This window comes from Bubalus kerabau, chromosome 6, assembly GCF_029407905.1.
Source record: "Bubalus kerabau isolate K-KA32 ecotype Philippines breed swamp buffalo chromosome 6, PCC_UOA_SB_1v2, whole genome shotgun sequence".
NCBI lineage: Eukaryota > Metazoa > Chordata > Mammalia > Artiodactyla > Bovidae > Bubalus > Bubalus kerabau.
The window spans coordinates 38412102-38432407 of NC_073629.1; the positions used below are offsets into that span (position 1 = coordinate 38412102).

General features: G+C 39.0%; 1 long non-coding RNA gene across 1 annotated transcript; it reads right to left on the reverse strand.

The window, feature by feature from the left end:
* Nucleotides 1-14429: 14429 nt before the first annotated feature.
* Nucleotides 14430-15568, reverse strand: LOC129656115 (uncharacterized). The gene is made up of 2 exons (XR_008716200.1): nt 15481-15568; nt 14430-14715 (listed from the first exon to the last, which is right to left on the reverse strand). It is a non-coding gene; the product is annotated as an uncharacterized LOC129656115 (long non-coding RNA).
* Nucleotides 15569-20306: the final 4738 nt, after the last annotated feature.

Here is a 20306-nt window from a genome sequence, read left to right on the forward strand (position 1 = left end):
TTACCAAGATAAAAGAGAGAAGATGCAAATAAATATATTATAAATGAAAGAGGAGACATTACAACTGATACCACACAAATACAAAGAAAGGATAATAGGCAATTATTATGAAAAAATTATAAAGCAACATATTGGACAACCAAAAAGAAATGGATAAATTCCTGGAAAAATAAAACCTACAATGACTGAATCGGGAAGAAACTGAAAATATGAAAAGACCAATTACTAGTAAGGAAATTAAACCTGTTGAATAATACCAAGAATTTACAGAAGAACTAATGTCAACTTTCTCAAATTCCTCCAACAAATAGAAGAATAAGGAATACACCTATGCTCATGTTATAGGCCATCATTACCCTGATATCAAAACAAAGATACTACCAAAAAAAAAGAAAATAACAAGACAATATCCCTGATGAACATAGATGCAAAATGTTCAACAAATATTAGCAAAACAAACTCAACAGGATATTAAAGGAATCATACAACATGGTAGAGTGGGTTTCATTCCAAGGATGCAAGGACGATGTAGCAGCTACAAAACAATCAGTGTGATATGTCACAGTAACAAGTGAAGGATAAAAATCACATGATAATCTCAATATATGCAGAAAAAGTATTTCACAAAATTCACCCTTCTTTCATAACAAAACTCTCAACAATATGGCTATGGAAAAAATACCTCAACATAATAAATTCTATATACAACAAAACCACAGCTAAATTCATACTCAATACTGAAATGTTAAACCTTTTTATTTTCTAAGATCAGGAATAAGATTGGAACTTTCCTCGTGGTTCAGGATGTCCACTCTTACCATTTTTATTCATTTATTTATATTATTCAATTTATTTAAATTGGTTTAAAATTCTGAGAGTGGATAAGAAAGACAAAAGGTAAGACTAGACTGAAATGTTTTTGTGACATCTCACAGGATTGTTGTTATTGTTCAGTTGTTAAGTTGTGCCCGACTCTTTGCAACCCCATGGACTGCAGCATACATGCCAGGCTGCTTGCTCTGTCCTCTATTCTCTCTCAGAGTTTGCTCAAATTCATCTGTTGAGTTGGTGATACTATTTAACCATCTCATCATCTGCTGCCCTCTTCTCCTTTTGTCTTCAATCTTTCAAAGCATCAGGGTCATTTCTAATGAGTTAGCTCTTTGCATTAGGTGGCCAAAGTATTGGAGCTTCAGCTTCAGCATCAGTCCTTCCAGTGAATATTCAGGGTTGCTTTCCTTTAGGAATGACTGGTTTGATCTCCCGCTGTCCAAAGGACATTCAAGAGTCTTCTCCAGCACCACAATTTGAAAGCATCAATTCTTCAGCACTCAGTCTTCTTCATGGTATAACTCTCACATCCATAAATGACTACTGGAAAACCCATAGCTTTGACTATATAGACTTTTGTCAGCAAAGTGATATCCTTAATCTTCTCCTTCATTATCCTGCCTATTGTTCAAGTGAGTTATATTAATTTCAATCAGCAAATATATAATGCAGTCTTTCTGTGCCAGTTCAGTTCAGTCCAGTTCAGTCACTCAGTCATGTCTGACTCTTTGTGACCCCATGAATCGCAGCATGCCAGGCCTCCCTGTCCATCACCAACACCCGGAGTTCACTCAGACTCAAGTCCATCGAGACAGTGATGCCATCCAGCCATCTCATCCTCTGTCGTCCCCTTCTCCTCCTGCCCCCAGTCCCTCCCAGCATCAGAGTCTTTTCCAATGAATCAACTCTTCACATGAGGTGGCCAAAGTACTGGAGTTTCAGCTTTAGCATCATTCCTTCCAAAGAAATCCCAGGGCTGATCTCTTTCAGAATGGAATGGTTGGATCTCCTCGCAGTCCAAGGGATTCTCAAGAGTCTTCTCCAATACCACAGTTCAAAAGCATCAATTCTTCTGCACTCAGCCTTCTTCACAGTCCAAATCTCACATCCATACATGACCACAGGGAAAACCATAGCCTTGACTAGACGGACCTTTGTTGGCAAAGTAATGTCTCTGCTTTTGAATATGCTATCTAGGTTGGTCATAACTTTTCTTCCAAGGAGTAAGTGTCTTTTAATTTCATGGCTGCAGTCACCATCTGCAGTGATTTTGGAGCCCAAAAAAATAAAGTCTGACACTGTTTCCACTGTTTCCCCATGTATTTCCAATGAAGTGATGGGACCAGATGCCATGATCTTAGTTTTCTGAATGTTGAACTTAAAGCCAACTTTTTCACTCCCCACCTTCACTTTCATCAAGAGGCTCTTTAGTTCCTCTTCACTTTCTGCCATAAGGGTGGTGTCATCTGCATATCTGAGGTTATTGATTTCTCCCATGGTATATTAGGGAAGAACAAATCTGATTCCATAAAGGATCTATTTATTTTAATCTTTGTATTTCATTGCTTTTGCTAAATATCATGTATGAAACGAGTCACCAGTCCAGGTTCGATGCACGATACTGGATGCTTGGGGCTGGTGCACTGGGACGACCCAGAGGGATGGAATGGGGAGGGAGGAGGGAGGAGGGTTCAGGATGGGGAACACATGTATACCTGTGGCGGATTCATTTTGATATTTGGCAAAACTAATACAGTTATGTAAAGTTTAAAAATAAAATAAAATTAAAAAAAAAAAAGAATGTTGTCTGCAGCTTGAAATACACAGGGTAGCCCATTTTCAAAGCTCTGACTTTTAAAGGTATATAACACTTTTTCATTTATACAGAAATAAAACATTGAAAAACAGAGAATACCATTTGCCTTGTTGGAAGCTTATAGGAATATTGTGATCAAACCTTCATGAACAGCTGCAAGAACAAAGGATCCCTGCATCAACAAGTCTGTAGCGGTTAATCACACTGCCTCCCCTTCCAGTATAAATAACTTTGAATTCTTAACTCTGGAAGATGGTTCTTTGGGATACTAGTCCACTATCTTCTGGATCTGCTGGCTTTCTGAGTAAAGTTGCTACTCTTTGCCTCAACAACTTGTTTCAGTATTTACTGGTACAACAAGCAGCATGAGCGTGGACTCATCAACAATGGAGAGGATGTAACCACAGACTGATCAATGACATGGACCTGGGCAACTGGGGGTTCCTCAGCCCCTCCCCTGTCCCTGAAACTTACATTCTGCTCATTATTCCCACAGCTGGAACCATCTTCAAATATGCAGCCTTGAGAGAGTGAGATATTATTGAGACCATCTGGATGATATATATGACTGAACTCAGTTAAGCCTGTGGGCAGGTATGGAGATCCACTCTTCTTGAAGCTGCCCAAAATAAGCTTCAATGCATAAGTTTCCTTGGTTATTAAATGTGCCACCTACCAATCTGAAATGGCCTTCCTCACTGATCTCTCCTTCCCTTATGTGTATGAAGTCTTTAGTTTATTTGCTCAGTCATGTCCGACTCTGCAGCCCCATGGACTGCAGCATGCCAGGCTTCCTTGTCCATCATCAACTCCCAAAACTTGCTCAAACTCACGTCCATTGAGTTAGTGATGCCATGCCACCATCTCATCCTCTGTCATCCCCTTCTCCTCCTGCCTTTAATCTTTCCCAGAATCAGGGTCTTTTCCAATAAGTCAGTTCTTTGCACCAGGTGGCCAAAGTTTTGGAGCTTCAGCTTTGGCATCAGTCCTGCCAATGAATATTCAGGACTGATTTTCTTTAGGATTGAAGTGTATGTATGTATGTATCTATGTATGAAGTCTAGTTTGTGATACAAAAGGAAATCCTTAGAAAAGATCATGTACCTTTTATAACTGATGTTGCTAAGGGATCATGAATATAAAATATAGGCTGAACCTGCTAGGAGCTCAATATACAGTATAAAGAAAAAATCTGCCTGAGATGGAGCAAGAGGACATTAGCAACAGGATATAGAGGCTACCTAATGTTTTTTCACTGAATCTAGCTCTACTTGAAACCATTTTTGCTTTATAAGTGTTTCTAAGTAGGTTGAAATAGGGATTTTGCTATTGTAAGCAAAATCTTCCACTCTATTTTGTAGCATAGGTTTATAAATATAAATTATGGAATCAGATGTTATATGATATAACTTCTCTTGTTTTTAAATGAATGAAGATGAGTAAGTTGTTTACCTTTTATATGGCTTATCTGTAAAATGGGAATGATAATAGTATCCACATCCTAAGATTGGTATAAGGACTAAAGGGGATAATGTGCCCTTCTATCAATTAGCTGGCACAAAGATAGGCAGAACAAAGTGTAAACATGATTTTTATCATTGCCAGTCTTCCGCAGTGGCTCAGCTGGCAAAGAACCTATCTGCCAATGCAGGAGAAACATGAGACACAGGTTCAATCCCTCCAAGATCCCCTGGAGAAGGAAATGACAACCCATTCCAGTATTCTTGCCTGGAAAATTCCACGGACAGGGGAGCCTGGTAGGCCACAGTCCATGGGGTGTCAAAGAGTTGGACACAACTGAGTGCACATGCACACACACAATCATTGTCATTCACGTTTTAACTTTTAATGCAAAAGGAACAACTCAGTTTCTGGGAGTTGCTTGCTTCAATGCGTTTAGTGTGTTCAACTTAACAACATTACTTCATGTAACAAATATTTACTACATTTTTAAGTGTCAAATGTATTTTACCAGTCATAAAAGGATGAAAATATGTGAGTATTGCTTTTGACAAGCTCAACCAAGCTGAAATGCAGTAGGAAATGCAATTCATATGAAAAGTAGCATTCAAATAAGAGTGTGTTTATACCTATATGTGTTTTTGGGCTCCAAAATCACTGCAGATGGTGACTGAAGCCATGAAATTAAAAGATGCTTACTTCTTGGAAGAAAAGTTATGACCAACCTAGATAGCATATTCAAAAGCAGAGACATTACTTTGCCAACAAAGGTCCATCTAGTCAGGGCTATGGTTTTTCCAGTGGTCATGTATGGATGTGAGAGTTGGACTGTGAAGACAGCTGAGCGCCGAAGAATTGATGCCTTTGAACTGTGGTGTTGGAGAAGACTCTTGAGAGTCCCTTGGACTGCAAGGAGATCCATCCAGTCCATTCTGAAGGAGGTCAGCCCTGGGATTTCTTTGGAAGGAATGATGCTAAAGCTGAAACTCCAGTACTTTGGCCACCTCATGTGAAGAGTTGATTCATTGGAAAAGACCCTGATGCTGGGAGGGATTGGGGGTAGGAGGAAAAGGGGTCGACAGAGGATGAGATGGCTGGATGGCATCACTGACTCGATGGATGTGAGTCTGAGTGAACTCCGGGAGTTGGTGATGGACAGGGAGGCCTGGCGTGCTGTGATTCATGGGGTCACATGACTGAGTGACTGAACTGAACTGAACTGAATTTATACCTGTATGTGTAAGAACAGACATATGCAAGGCAATAGAGGAATGAAATCACAGAATATGGAAGTAAAGCAGAGGCAAAAAGTGGACTATGCAACTGAAAAGAGAGGGCTGTAACCAAATAGAAAGTGAGGTTGAGGGAGCCAGGTTTGTTCAATTTGCTCTGAAATAAATTATACCATGAACCAGTTGTTAAAAATATATCTATAATTATTATGCAGACAGAAACCTGTTTCCCCATTACAAATAGAGGGAAGGTAACTGTGAGGAATGTGTAATGAGGTAGAAATGCTGAATCTTCCATTGCTGTCTGTAGAGCTTCTCTGCCTCACATCACTACAGGACTATACACAATAAGCCCCATATCATGAAACAGTAAATTTCTACCTTCTATGCACTCTTGTATTTTTTTGGCTTGTTTTATTGTCAAAAGTCCCAAAGACACAGATGAAATGAAAGTTTGGGAATGATTCATACACATTTGTTGACAGAAGCTATGTCTCCAGCCCCAGACTCCAAACCATTGTCTGCAGCTTTCTAGACCTGCAATTGACAGCTTCTCTTCCTGAAATATTCTCCGTCAGATATTTGAGATGCACACTCCCTCTGTTTTAAACTATTTTCACCTTAGATATAATTATCATCATCATCATATCAAAAATGGTACCACCTACTGATATCTTACATTTTATTCCACTTTATTTTCTTCTAGAACTCTTATAAACTCTTCATGGGAACACAGACCTTGTTTTTGTTTTTTCAAAATTCTAACACCAGGTTTCAAACACCATACTTCTTCTGGACACTTGTGATATATGTGGGAAATGCAATAGCTGCTAAAAAAATATTTACTAAATGGATAAGTAAAAATTAAATTAGGTAAATTTAATTTTAAAATCATTTTATCTTGAGAAAATTATGGACTCACATGAAGTTGTAAAAATAATTAAATTTGTTTAGCCAAAACACTATTAATTAAATTTCCCAAAATGGAAGGTAGTCAGTTTTTGTAATAAGCTATTATCTGCCCCCTTCAAAACTACTCTGAAAGGAACAATGCTCTGCCAGTCAAGCTGAATATATTGTTTATTTTTCTTATGTTATGTACATGCTTTGTACAATTCATAAAACATAATAATTTTAATTATAGAAAAGAAATTACACATCAAATAACACATACAAAATAAGTGAAAAAATTTTATCCCATACTTTCATTTTTATATGGTCATATTTTATAAAGATTCAAAGAAAATCATGACATTACAAACCCATCAGGTCACATCACTTTCAGGGTGTTTTTTTTTTTTTTTTCTTGTATATGACTATTAAGCTGTTAAGTCGCTTCAGTCATTTCCAATTCTGTGTGACCCCATAGATGGCAGACTACCAGGCTCCTCCATCCATGGGATTTTCCAGGCAAGAGTACTGGAGTGGGCTGCCATCGCCTTCTCCGATGACTATTACAGATATTCTAACTAAAAAAAAAAAAAAAAAAAACAGAAAAGAAATAGAAATTATAAAAATAGAAAAAATTCTCAAAATATAAATTATAAGGATGAGATCTGTTTAAAGTAAAACTGTACTACCTAATGATTCAAATTGATTTCTTTCTAGGATGATCCCTTTATTTATTCATCAAGTATTCATTCAACACATATATATTGAACACTTAAAATATGCCAGGAAATATTATAGGGATTTTTATGACTCAGAGGACAAAGGAATCATCTTGCTTTCATGAATCTTAAATTAGAGATTGTAGACACACACCCAGCATATACCTGTGCACATATACTCACAGACAAATCAGTAAAATATGCAATCTCACTATAATCTATCGATAAATTTACAGAGGAATAGAAAGCAGGGCTGGAGAAGGCGGTGGCACCCCATTCCAGTACTCTTCCCTGGAAGATCCCATGGACAAAGGATCCTGGTAGGCTACAGTCCATGGGGTCGCGAAGAGTCGGACACGATTGAACGACTTCCCTTTCACTTTTCACTTTCATGCATTGGAGAAGAAAATGGCAACCCACTCCAGTGTTCTTGCCTGGAGAATCCCAGGGACAGGGAAGCTTGGTGGGCTGCCGTCTATGGGGTCACACAGAGTCGGATAGGACTGAAGTGACTTAGCAGCAACAGAAAGCAGGGCAGAAGTAAAGAATGACAGGATGATGGGGAATGGGCAGTTGTAATTATAAATAGTTAAATAGTATGGTTAGAGAAAGTCTTTGAGGTGATTCACTTAAAGACGGGAAGGAAGTAATCAATGAACCATACTCTGTGGGAAGAGTAGGCCAGATAGTAGTGACCCTACATCAGTTACATGCCTACTGTGTTTGAAACAGTGGAAATGATATAGGGGTAGGGAAACAGGTGGTTTGGTTAGACAGTAAATAGAAGCTGAATAATTTAGGGCTTTGGTGATGATCGAGGCTTTTGAATCTGATGGAAGGGATCTGAGTATTCTGAGCAGAGGAGTATCATGCCCTTCCTTTTGCTTCTCTGTAATCACTCCAGCTGCCAAAAGGGACACAGGGGCAAAAGAAAGACCAGTTAGAATTGAGTTGTAAACTACTCTCAAACTATCATCAACCTGTAAGAGTTGAGTGCCGGGAGCCAGTGTGAGGAACTCCGCCCATGGCAAAGGTCATGAGGAAGGAGGCTCGGCATACGCAAAGGCGGGATCGAGCCTCAGGAGTCCCCCTGGAAATTCTCGAGCATCTACTCCCAAAACCAGAGTCTGCCTACTTTCTGCTTTGTGCTCTCACCTACACCTCTGACTTTACGGGGGGCTGTCCCCTACCACCTCTCTCTGAAAAAAGAGTTAACTTACAGCTCCAGTTAATAAAGTTCCTGGGCGTGACAAGAGTGTTTCAACCTACAAACTCCTTTGGAAGTCCTCTAGCCTGCCTGAATAGGTTCTTCCGGCCACATGTGATTGTTCAGAGCCTCCCAACTGTGAGAGGCATGAGATGTTCTAAACTGTCTAAATACAGATTCCTTTGAGCAGTTAAAAGATTGATTAGAAATTGTATTGGTGAAGGGTTTTTCACTTGTTGGGCCAATGTTTGCTGCTAAGTTTCCATATCCCTTACCTACTGTGTCCCTGGCAGTGTATTGATTAATATAATTGATGTATAGGAATGTAAGTAGTAGCTTTAATGTTTGTAACCTTGGACCCTTGAGTTAATTCTTTTTCTTGTTATAGCCCACCACACCTTTGCTCTGTAGGAATGCAACTTTATCTAATGCTTTTGGAGGGTGGCGCCTGACTAATCACCTTTAGAGAAAAATAAGTTTTCTGAAAAAAGGGTCTTAAAATGTTAACAGGCCTCCGGGCCAGAAGATGATGTAAATCACCTAAACTTTTGCATATGATAAGTTTGCAGGAAGAAAGCCTGGCTTACTGCTGACTCTACCCCTTCCCCCATTATCACCTATGCACAACTTAAGGTATAAAAACTACTTTGGAAAATAAAGTGCGGGCTTTGTTCACCGAAACTTGGTCTCCCCATGTCGTTCTTTCTCTCACCTTCTGGCTGAATTCCCATCTGGGGCGGGGAGGCTCGTCAAGCCTACTAATTTTGCCTGGGCTTCTGAGAGCTAACCAGGGAGGCCTTAGTGTCTCCTCTCCTTCGGGAGAATGGGAGGACGCCTACGGCCTATGTAGGTGACGCAAATTCCTTATTTTGGAATTTTATTAGCTTTCTACGTAAACCAAGTTATTCAGCCTCTTTTCTCCACTAAACTTTCTCACTGAGCTATCCTTATTTAACCACTCTTTATATCCTTAATTAATGTTTAATTAAGCAATTGCTTCCTGATCCTCACCTACGCCGTCCCCGCTTCGAATTCCCTGGGGCTGGACCCTGGCAGTTGAGAAACGAAAAATAAAACATTTTCAATACTGTATGTATGTAGAATAATGAATATCTTGGGAAACTTTAAGTGAGTACTAAGGAGCTGAAAAAAATTTCCCTGGAAGAATGCTCCAGGCTGCCCCTTTCATCATTGCCCTAACTCTCTCACTATATAAAGCTTCACACACATCCTCCTTAACTATGTGTAAAATACTCATATTTCTTTCTTTCTCTCCATTGTGTTCACCTTTTTGTTTAAGGGAGCATAACTGTTAAGCTTCTGTTATGCTTTTCATCTTTCAAAGCTTTGTGCATTAAGCATAATCCATACTTTGTATCATACATTAAAACAATTAATGTACTGTACTGAATTACAGAGTTAAACATAAAAAGAACTTCATCTCCACTTGATGTACAATATATGCAAAATTTCCATTTGAATTAATGAAATTCACTCATGAGCTCTGTGAAGAGATAATTTTCAAGAGCTAGATTTATCAGTATATATATATATATATATATATATATATATATATATATATTTATATATTGCTTAATTGATTTATAAAGTGCTAAAATTGAATACAAAATTTTTAATATTTCAATGTAAAATAGAATATCTTCAGATATAGTATCTATAAGACTAATTGTTAAATGTCTGACTTTTACATATATGATTCTGTGATTTTTTAATTTTTTTTCCTAAACATCCACTTAGTGTTCACAGTCCTCAAATACTCTCTTTAACAGTGTTAGAGTATTTCAATGTTTCCCTTTTAATGCCAGACCATTTTGGATGTCTATCCAAATATAAGGCATCTTATTAGATACCATGGGAGACTTAAAATAGAGAATACTTGTCCTGATGGAATTTTTAATCCGTTATTTTAATGCAAATTTGAGCACAGTAACAGTTATCTTTAAATTATTGGTTTACAAATTTTGCTAGTACAGATAATAATTGAACTAGACCTGATGAAAGAATGAGTTCAATAATCACAGACAGAATGTGCCCATCTCCCATCATCACCCACCTTAAGGATAACATATCCCTTTGATAGCCTGTTTCAAATCATGTGGTTGTTTTTTTAAAGTCAAAAGCACTGTGTATTTGTAATTCTGAAAACAAATAATAAGGCATTATTTTTATTTAACACACACTTTTGTAGCGTTTGGGCTTCCCTGAGGGCTCAGATGGTAAATAATCTGCCTGCAGTACAGGGGACCTGAGTTTGATCCTTGGGTTGGAAAGATCCCCTGGAGAAGGGAATGGCTACCCACTCCAGTATTCTTGCCTGGAGAATCCCCATGGACAGAGAAACCAACTGTTTATTATACACTAAGCACTAGTCTATGAGTTTCATGTACATCCACTCATTAAATACTTATAACAATTTTCTGAGGTAGGTAGGTACTATCTTGATCCCATCTTACAGATAAGCTTATTCTACATTTACTCCCCGCCCTCCATACACACACACAGCACATTATCCATAGCAGTGAGCCACTGGGAACATATCCCTTACTGGCTTTAAACCCTCCGACAGCTTCCCAAGCCAAACGAAAGATAATGCAAATTCCTTACTGGGGTCTCTAAAATATTACATAATCTGGTCCTTGCCTGATTTTCTATTCTATTATTCTCTTGACTCCCCATTGTCTGGCCACATTGATTACCATTCTGTACCTGCACACACCAATCTCATTCTCCCCTTAGGGTTTTTGTAATTACTCTTTCCTCTGATTGTAAATGTTCCTCACAGTGTTGTCCTGGTTGCTGCACTGGTGGCTTTGAACTGGAGGTCCTTCAGGAATGCAGTTCAAGGGCATCTGGAACTGTCTAGTCCAGGGTTAGCACGGAGGTGACCCTTCCCTGGCACCACAGCCAGCAGAAAACATGTTTCATCTACTACCCTGACACTGCCTGGGCCCTGGCGTCCTAGGAGTCTGACTTTTATGACCAGGCCCTGCCCTTCCCGGTGGAATGCTGACATAGGACTTTATGATAAGGGATAAAGACGCTGGGATGGTGCAGCTGATGGACCGTGACCTCTGGAAGCTTTCACAATCAGGATGGAGAAAGCACAACTAGGGACTCAAAGTCAACTTGCAGTAAGAGAACCTAAGGACCGCTGGCTTCAGAGGCTGCCCCAGGGTCAGCGGAAAGTGGTGTTGAGAATGGTCTACCAGTTCTAGAGGACCACCACTGCAAGCAGGGCTCAGCCACCAACACTTCCTGGACCACGCCTGGCTCTGGGGAGAGGCAGGTGAGCTCTCAACCTACCGTCCCCACTGTGCTGTCCATCTCTCATAGGCACAGGCAGCCGGCTACTCTGCGTCAACCCCGTCTGGCTTCCCAGATACTTTGATAAAAGGTGTGATGGCCTGGGCACGCCTGTCCTAGGCCAGCAGGTGGAGGTAGCCTCCCCCTCACCCTGCAGCTCTCTGCTGAGCTTGGAAGAACTGTGTGGACCGGGGGCAGCACACCTTCCTCGTGATCAAGTAGTCAGCTGCCCATGGGCCACCTTTGGGAGCCCTGGGTGTGTTTGTCCTGTGGGAGGCTGATTTGACTGAGAAGTGAACCAGGAACGCCCACAAGTCTCTCTACTTTCTTCAAAGGAAGCCCAGGTAACCTGCAGCCGAGCCTGGCAGAGATGACCTTCAGCCAGGACTGAAGGAGCATAAGTCCAACCTAAGCGGCTCTTTTCCCGGCTTCATAAACTCACACTTCAGCACGTGAGTCCTGCTAAAGCCTAGTTGTGATGCAGTGTGCGTCAGATCAGATCAAGTCCCCTTTTCACTGGGGCCATTTCTTTGGGCTATTTAATTTCTCCCCCTCCACATCCTCTAGTGTTGTAATATACCTTGTTTATTTTATTCCACAAGGTCCCTTTGGCTGTGAGAGCACCTGGCAAAGAGTTAGGCTCTTGGTGAAGTAATGAGTAACTGAGTGAATATGTGAAGAAACTTCAAATTTGTTTTTGAAACTTTAAGTTTCTAAACAACTTTTTGCCATCCATAGACAGAAATTTTAAATGTTTACTTGATTTTGGACCATTGTTATGTTCATTCTCTTGTGTTCACCAAGAGTTGGATGCAACTTAGCGACTAAACCACCACCACCCATTTATTGCTTCTATAGTTTAGTCTCTAAGTCACACCCAACTCTTGCGACCCCATGGACTGTTTCCCTCCAGGCCCCTCTGTCCATGGGATTCCCCAGGAAGCACACTGGAGTAGGTTGCCAGTTCCTTCTCCAGGGGATATTGCAGATAGAGCTAAACATTACCCTTTGTTCAGCGAGCATTTTATCTATTGGGGATAATAATGTAATCTTTAGCTAGAAAAGCACTGAGGTGGATTTTCACCTGAAATATTCTTCTAGTAAATAGTTTTAAAATATTTTAGAATTTTAATTGCGTTGGCAGGAGGATTCTTTACCACTGAGCCATTGCAGAAGCCCAATAAATGTGTATCTAATACTCATTAAATAAATGATTGTTGCTTCCATGCATAGTGCTATGGTCAATCTCAATAATGTATTTTTTAGAATGGTAATATTAATTGGGTGTTAGGGACGGAGGAGCCTGGTGGGCTGCAGTCCATGGTGTCGCTAAGAGTCGGACACGACTAAGTGACTTCACTTTCACTTTTCACCTTCATGCATTGGAGAAGGAAATGGCAACCCACTCCAGTGTTCTCGCCTGGAGAATCCCAGGGATGGGGGAGCTGGCTGCCATCTATGGGGTCACACAGATTTGGACACGACTGAAGTGACTTAGTAGTAGTAGTATTATATATAAAGAAACTGAGGTAAACTATTGTTCAAGAGACCACAAAGGAATAGGCAGAGTTGATAGTATAGGTATTTTAACCTGCTCAGTCTAACTGTTGAGCTAATGGTCTAAATGACCCCACTAGACTTTCTCTGCAGGAAATGGCAACCCACTCCAGTGTTCTTGCCTGGAGAATCCCAGGGATGGGGGAGCCTGGTGGGCTGCCATCTATGGGGTCGCACAGAGTCAGACATGACTGACGCAACTTAGCAGCATCAGCAGTATCAGACTTTCTCTTCAGTGTAAATATTCACTATCAAGTTCTCCCATAATAATAGGGAAGAAACTTTGTATTCTACTACAAGTTAACCACTAAAGGGATGTTGTTGCAAGTTTAAATTATACATAACTGCCCAATCTCTGAGACTCCTACTTTCCAGGTGGTAAGCATTAAGCTCAAATACCTTTTTAGTATAAGAAACATCTTGACCAGGCTACAAGCAGAAAGAAATTAACACATCTCATATGGAGTCTGGGTTTCCCTGATAGCTCAGCTGGTAGAGAATCTGCCTGTAGTGTGAGAGGTCTAGGTTTGATCCCTGGTTGGGACAATCCCCTGGAGTAAAGGTAAAGGCTACCCACTCCAATATTCTGGCCTGGAGAATTCCATGGACTGTATAGCCCATGGGGTCACAAAGAGTTGGACATGGCTGAGTGACTCTCACTTTCACTTTTCTGGAGTCTGGTCTTAACTTTCAGAGAAGGCAATGCAATCCACTCCAGTACTCTTGCCTGGCAAATCCCATGGATGGAGGAGCCTGGTGGGTTGCAGTCCATGGGATCACTAAGAGTCAGAAACGACTGAGCAACTTCACTTTCACTTTTCACTTTCATGCATTGGAGAAGGAAATAGCAACCCACTCACTCTAGTGTTCTTGCCTGGAGATTACTCCTTCCCCTTTTAGTGTAAAAGAAGCCTGAATTCTAACTGAGGAAAGTTGGATCTTTGGGTCCATCTTTGGGATGGACCAAGGAGATGGGTCCATCTCCTTGATATGCTGGCTTTCCAAACAAAATCACTCTTCCTTGCCCTAGGAGCTTATCTCTCCATTATTGGTCTGTTGTGCGGGAGGCAGTATGAGCTTGGACTGGTAATGATAACTTGCTTTTATGAATGGCGTTAGTGTCCTAGGTAAAGGCCCTCAAATATGAAACATGTCTGTGAGTGGACTTGATACATATCACTTGCATGTGCTGTGGCAGTTGCTGACTGAGATCCCTGTTGTATAATGCCCTTATGTCCTAGAACAGGCCTTCAAAGCCATGTGTTACAGATGGAGTATCCTCAAGAAGGAATAAAGCTGCAAACCCACATCTGACTTTACCCTAGCAAAAAATAAATCTACATTCTGTTATATGACTATGATCTCTTGGTTAATTTGTTGTCACAAAACCATAGCATACATAGTTTGTTTTATTCCCATAATACTGGTAAATTTTAGTTTGGAAAATACACAATTACTTTCTAAAATATGTTATGTCTAACTGATAGAGACAGGTAATAGCACAAAGTATAGTTTTTGAAAATACATAATTATTTTCCAAAATCTATGAAACGCCTCTCCAGTAGAGCCACATACTAGCAGACAAATTAGTGAACAGTACTCTCTCTCTCTCTCTCTCCATCCAAATATATCTCCATCCTTTTTACTCACAGCTTCTTGGCCAAAATTAGTGCCTACCTGCAAGTACAAACACATCAAGAATGTAATGGTGAGCTCTGTCTCCAAGAATTCTAACAGTAAGAGTGTTGTATTCTCAAAGGAAATACTATGAAACAAACATTGACCCTAATTGTATTTCACTAGGCATAAAGCCTTCAAGTAAAATTCTAAAATATTTTAAAATTGTTTACCAGAAGAATATTTCAGGTAAAAATCCACCTCAATGTTTTTCTAGATAAAGATTACCCTTTGTTCAGCAAGCATTTTATCTATTGGGGATAATAATGTAAATATCTGGGTAGAGAATGAAAAAAAACACACTTCAGTAACCACATTTCTATTGACAGAAGTAATTGGAAGGTTGCAATGAAACAGTGCTCATAATTATGCAAGTCATTATAAGTCAATTTGGCTTGGAATTTGCACATCTAAAATAATAATTTTATGAATTTAATTATTACCACATGAAAGAGTACAAAATTATCTTGCTTTACTAGAATCATATTTATATCAGTATAAAACAGTTTATCTCAATTTTGGTATTTTTGTGGTTATTTAATATATATTGAGTATCTATAATGAACAAGTTTTAAAAATCCAGTATTGTTAATTTCTTTGATAGTATCAGCAGATGCCATTTTTAAAAATTAACAATTTGTTCAATGGAGTAAAGACAATTTAGGATGCCACATAAAAAGAGAATGGATGATTATTTTCATCAGTTAGGACTGCTGTAACAAAGGTATCATAGGCTAGGTGGCTTAAATAACATTTATTTCTCACAGTTCTAGAGGCTGAGGTGTCCAGGTGCCAGCAGATTTAGTGTCTGATGAGAGTCCTCTTCCAGTTCCATAGATGGTGTTTTCACTGTGTCCTCCTCACATGGAGGGAGAGAGTTCAAGGCTCTTAATCTCCTTAAAATGGTACCAATCCCATCATGTGGGCTCCACCCACCCTGACATCCTCCAAACTTATTACCTCACAAAGGCCCCACCCACTTCTAAATAGTCCCCACATCACATTAGCTATTGGGCTGCAACAGATTAATTTCTTGGGGGACACAAGATTTCAGCCCAGAATGATGCAACAGTTTGGGATTTTACTTTGCTTGCTCTTTATAACAAAATTAAAACAATTCTATATTTCTATTCCTTTCAAAAACAAAAAAGCATCACAAATTAATTCATTGCCATAGCCAAGAGATACCAAAGATAACATAGTAATTAAAGTTTATATGGTATTCTAGATCAGAAAAAGTACATTAAATAAAATCTAAGAATGTCTGAATAAAGTGCAGACTTAAAAATAATGTATTGATGTTGGTACATTAATTGTGACACATGTATCATAGAGTAATATAGTAATGGAGGAAACTAGGTGTGTAGTATATGGGCACTCACTGTATTATAATAATTTTTTTTTTTTGCAAGGCAAACTATTTTAAAATAAAAGTTTATTTGAGAAAGCAACTCAATATAATCCTGAAAATAATATTTTTTTTTCAAAACAACATAATTCTTTCTATATGAAGGCAAATTATGTCTTTTTCTACCTGAGTATTGTGTTATGATGTTTTTGAGAGTAATCTTTTATATTGTGTAATTCAAAAACCCATAAAGTAGAACAGATTTAGAAATCTCATAGAATATAGTGAAAACAACAATTATGGATATAATATTCCCTGTATCCTTCAAAGTGATATACTTGAAAAAGTTACTTGCTGTAATTTCAGCATATGTACACTGTTTGACCATGGATATTAGACTGATATTTTCTTTTCCCCCAAGAAAAACCTCAAAATGCTTTCACGTTGATTGTAAAATATGTGAAATAAAGAAGAAATAGTTATCAAAGGAATTATATGATTTAAATATGTTGTTGGGGAAATACAGTTAAAACTAAATCTATTATTGCCTGATAACTTCCACAAAACTAGAAGAGAAAGAAACAGTTTCATTATTGCGTAAACATTGAACCAGAAGGTGATGCGTATCAGAGGCAATCTGCTAAGGAGATTGCAAAGACAGAAAGACATCTCACCCTTTAAATAGTCAAGCATATACCCATCATCTACTTGTTTTCAAGATAAACAATGTCTAGTTCCTCAAGTGAGAGGATTTGCCAACATCACCCACCACACATAATTCATCTTAATTTCAGCTAGTAATTGGATGACAGTCTGTGTTAGTTGAGACAGTTTTGGAGTAAGGTGCCCACAAGTTTAGTTTACAGCCCTATGATAGAAATAAAGAGGTAAGTGCAGTATGTTCCTCGATTTCCTTTTGAAGACATATTTCTCAGGTTCTTGATAAAGACGTTTCTGGGTTACAATGCTCTAAGGCTTGTCCTTAGAGGTTTTAAAGGTATCTGAATACATTTCAAAGAGATTACAAGAAAAAAAAAAAAAAAAAAACATAAATTGTTAAGTTTTCTAAAGTAAATCCTCTAAGAAAAGTGAGAAAATAAAGCATCTTCTCTAAGTTTCAACAGGGAGAATAAGGCCTCTTATTTGATTTTAATTAATTTATTTTTTATTGAAGGATAATTGCTATACAGAATTTTTACTGTTTTCTGTCACACCTCAACATGAATCAGCCATAGGTATACACATATCCCTCCTTTTTGAAGCTTCTTCCCACCTCCCTCCCCATCCCACCCCTCTAGGTTGATACAGAGCCCCTGTCTGAGTTTCCTGAGCCATACAGCAAATATTTGCCCATACAGTGTCTACATGCACTTCAATCATTTGAACTGTCACTCCCAGAATATCAGTGGAAACTCAGAAGTAGACCCAGAAAATGAAGGCACCTAAACTGACTTTGGAGAAGAAATAGTAGAGAATTAGAGCCAAATTATTTAGATGTTTAAGTTACAAAAATATGACTATTTTAACAATATATTGAAAGTCAAAATAATTACTTCTTAAGTATGATGTTCTGGAAAACATGTAATTATTATACAAATTATTATTGCCCTAAGATTCTAATTATAAGCAGTTAGGCTAAGTGAGATTTCAATACCAGAAGTTCTTAACTGAAAAGTTCCATTCCTGTTAAAACTTTTTGTAAGCTCATTTCAAAGTAGAAGATGTATACAGGACACTGTACACTTTGCATATTCACGTTTTACATTTATGATCCACTGGAACTTGAACAGGAATGTTTTTCCCATATAAATATTCAAATGATCCCATCACCATATATTGAAAAGAATATCCATTTTCTCACTCACTGCATCACAGTGATAGTTTTGTCATTATTCAGTTTACCATATATAAGTGGTTCTGTTTCTGGGCTACAGTTTATACTTAATCTTCATGTCGGACACTGTAAATCTTCCAAGTTAACCATTTTTAAAGCTTGATGATTCTAGGTTGTAATGGTTCTATATCATAAAGTTTCTGTGTTATAACAATTACCATATTTTTCTCTTTTCTGTATGTTTCTTTCCTCAATGAGTAGTGTTATAAAGAGTTGTTTTGGTTGCAGTAGGAATAAGAACATGGAGAATGTTGAGGGTTGTTAACTGGTCTTTGCAAAGAGGAGAGTGAAAAAGTTGGCTTAAAGTTCAACATTCAGAAAACTAAGATCATGGCATCTGGTCCCATCACTTCATGGGAAATAGATGGGGAAACAGTGGAAACAGTGGCTGACTTTATGTTTTGGGGCTTCAAAATCCCTGCAGATGGTGATTGCAGCCATGAAATTAAAAGACGCTTACTCCTTGGAAGGAAAGTTATTACCAACCTAGATAGCATATTCAAAAGCAGAGACATTACTTTGCCAACAAAGGTCCGTCTAGTCAAGGCTATGGTTTTTCCAGTGGTCATGTATGGATGGGAGAGTTGGACTGTGAAGAAGGCTGAGCACTGAAGAACTGAAGCTTTTGAACTGTGGTGTTGGAAAAGACTCTTGAGAGTCCCTTGGACTGCAAGGAAATCCAACCAGTCCATCCTAAAGGAGATCAGTCCTAGGTGTTCATTGGAAGGACTGATGTTGAAGCTGAAACTCCAATACTTTGGCCACCTCATGCGAAGAGTTGACTCATTGGAAAAGACTCTGATGCTGGGAGGGATTGGGGGCAGGAGGAGAAGGGGACAACAGAGAATGAGATGGCTGGATGGCATCACTGACTCAAGGGACATGAGTTTGGATAAACTCCGAGAGTTGGTGATGGACAGGGAGGCCTGGCATGCTGTGATTCATGAGGTCACAAAGAGTCGGGCATGACTGAGTGACTGAAATCAACTGAACTGAATCCTTCCTATGCATGTGTTTTCTATTATTTGATTAAAATGTTTATGAGAATAATACATTTTTCAAAATGGTTCTAGAGAAATAACAAGATCCCTCCATAACTTAATTTTAGGTAGGCTCCTCTAAGACCTCTAGGCCTGGACCTTGGCCTTTCATTCCTGTTGGACCTACATGGCCCAGTTTTAGTCAGAATGCCCCTAGTTTAGCTAGAAACCCCACCCTTGATATCTTACCTGATGAAATTCTTCATGCATACCATACCTCAGGTGATATCTGAAAACCATGGCCTACCTTTAATAAGAATCCTGTTTAAACAGAATCCTCACCCCTACTCTGATGATTCCTCTTAGAAATTTACCACCCACTTAGTCCCATCCTGTTCCTTTCTTTTCTATGTTGTATTTGGATTGAACTAAATTCTATATTGAGATTTCTTCTTCCTTCTTACAAATACAGTAGTTGCTGAATAATATCTGTTTTTATCATGGTCTGGGGGAGAAGAGGGTGGCAGAGGATGAGATGGTTAGATAGCATCACTGACTCAATGGACATTAATTTGAGCAAACTCTGGAAGATAGTGAAGGATAAGAAAGCCTAATGTGCTGCAGTCCATTTGGTTGCAAAGAGTCGGCTATGAGTTAGTGACTGACCACACACACGCAGCTCTGGTTATCTTGAACAGTTGTGGTGCCATGACTTGGATAGGATCAACTTCACCATTTGACACCAGGACCTCTCACCCAGGAACCTGAATGCATGCCTTTGAAGCCTTTGTCTTCACTCCTGGCTGATTGATCAGGGATCAGTTGGTGAGTCTGTCTCCCAAGCCAATGCTCTAAATGACAGTCCACTGAAGCACAGTAAAGACAGATTTTGATTCCTAAGATGCCAGTTATTCCCTGAAGATGGATTAGAGGTCCAGGCTTCCTTATTTGAAAGGTACCTACTGGGCTAGAGAAATGTCTTTCTTGCTAGCTCTTTGTTTGGTGTGGTGATTCACAGTGTGACTCATAGCCTGGACATTTTTCTTGGCTCATTGTTTGAAGTAAGAATTCATTTCCTGACTCCTTGGTCTGGAAAATTCTTTCTATTGTTCTCATGTGGGAACTCACTCTCCAGCTCCTGTTCTGGAGAAGTTTTCCTATCTCTTTGTGAGGCATCTTTGTTCTCTTGGTCATGCTTTTACCATGGAAATGTCTCTAGTAATTGAAAACCCCATTCTTGAAACCATATTGACTTCATGCACCATTGGCCTTTTCCCTTTGTTGTTGATATAACTTTACAAATAATAGCATGAAACGTCAGTAATCTCTGGGATTTAAGATCTCCCAAAACTGGCTCCACGAGGAACTT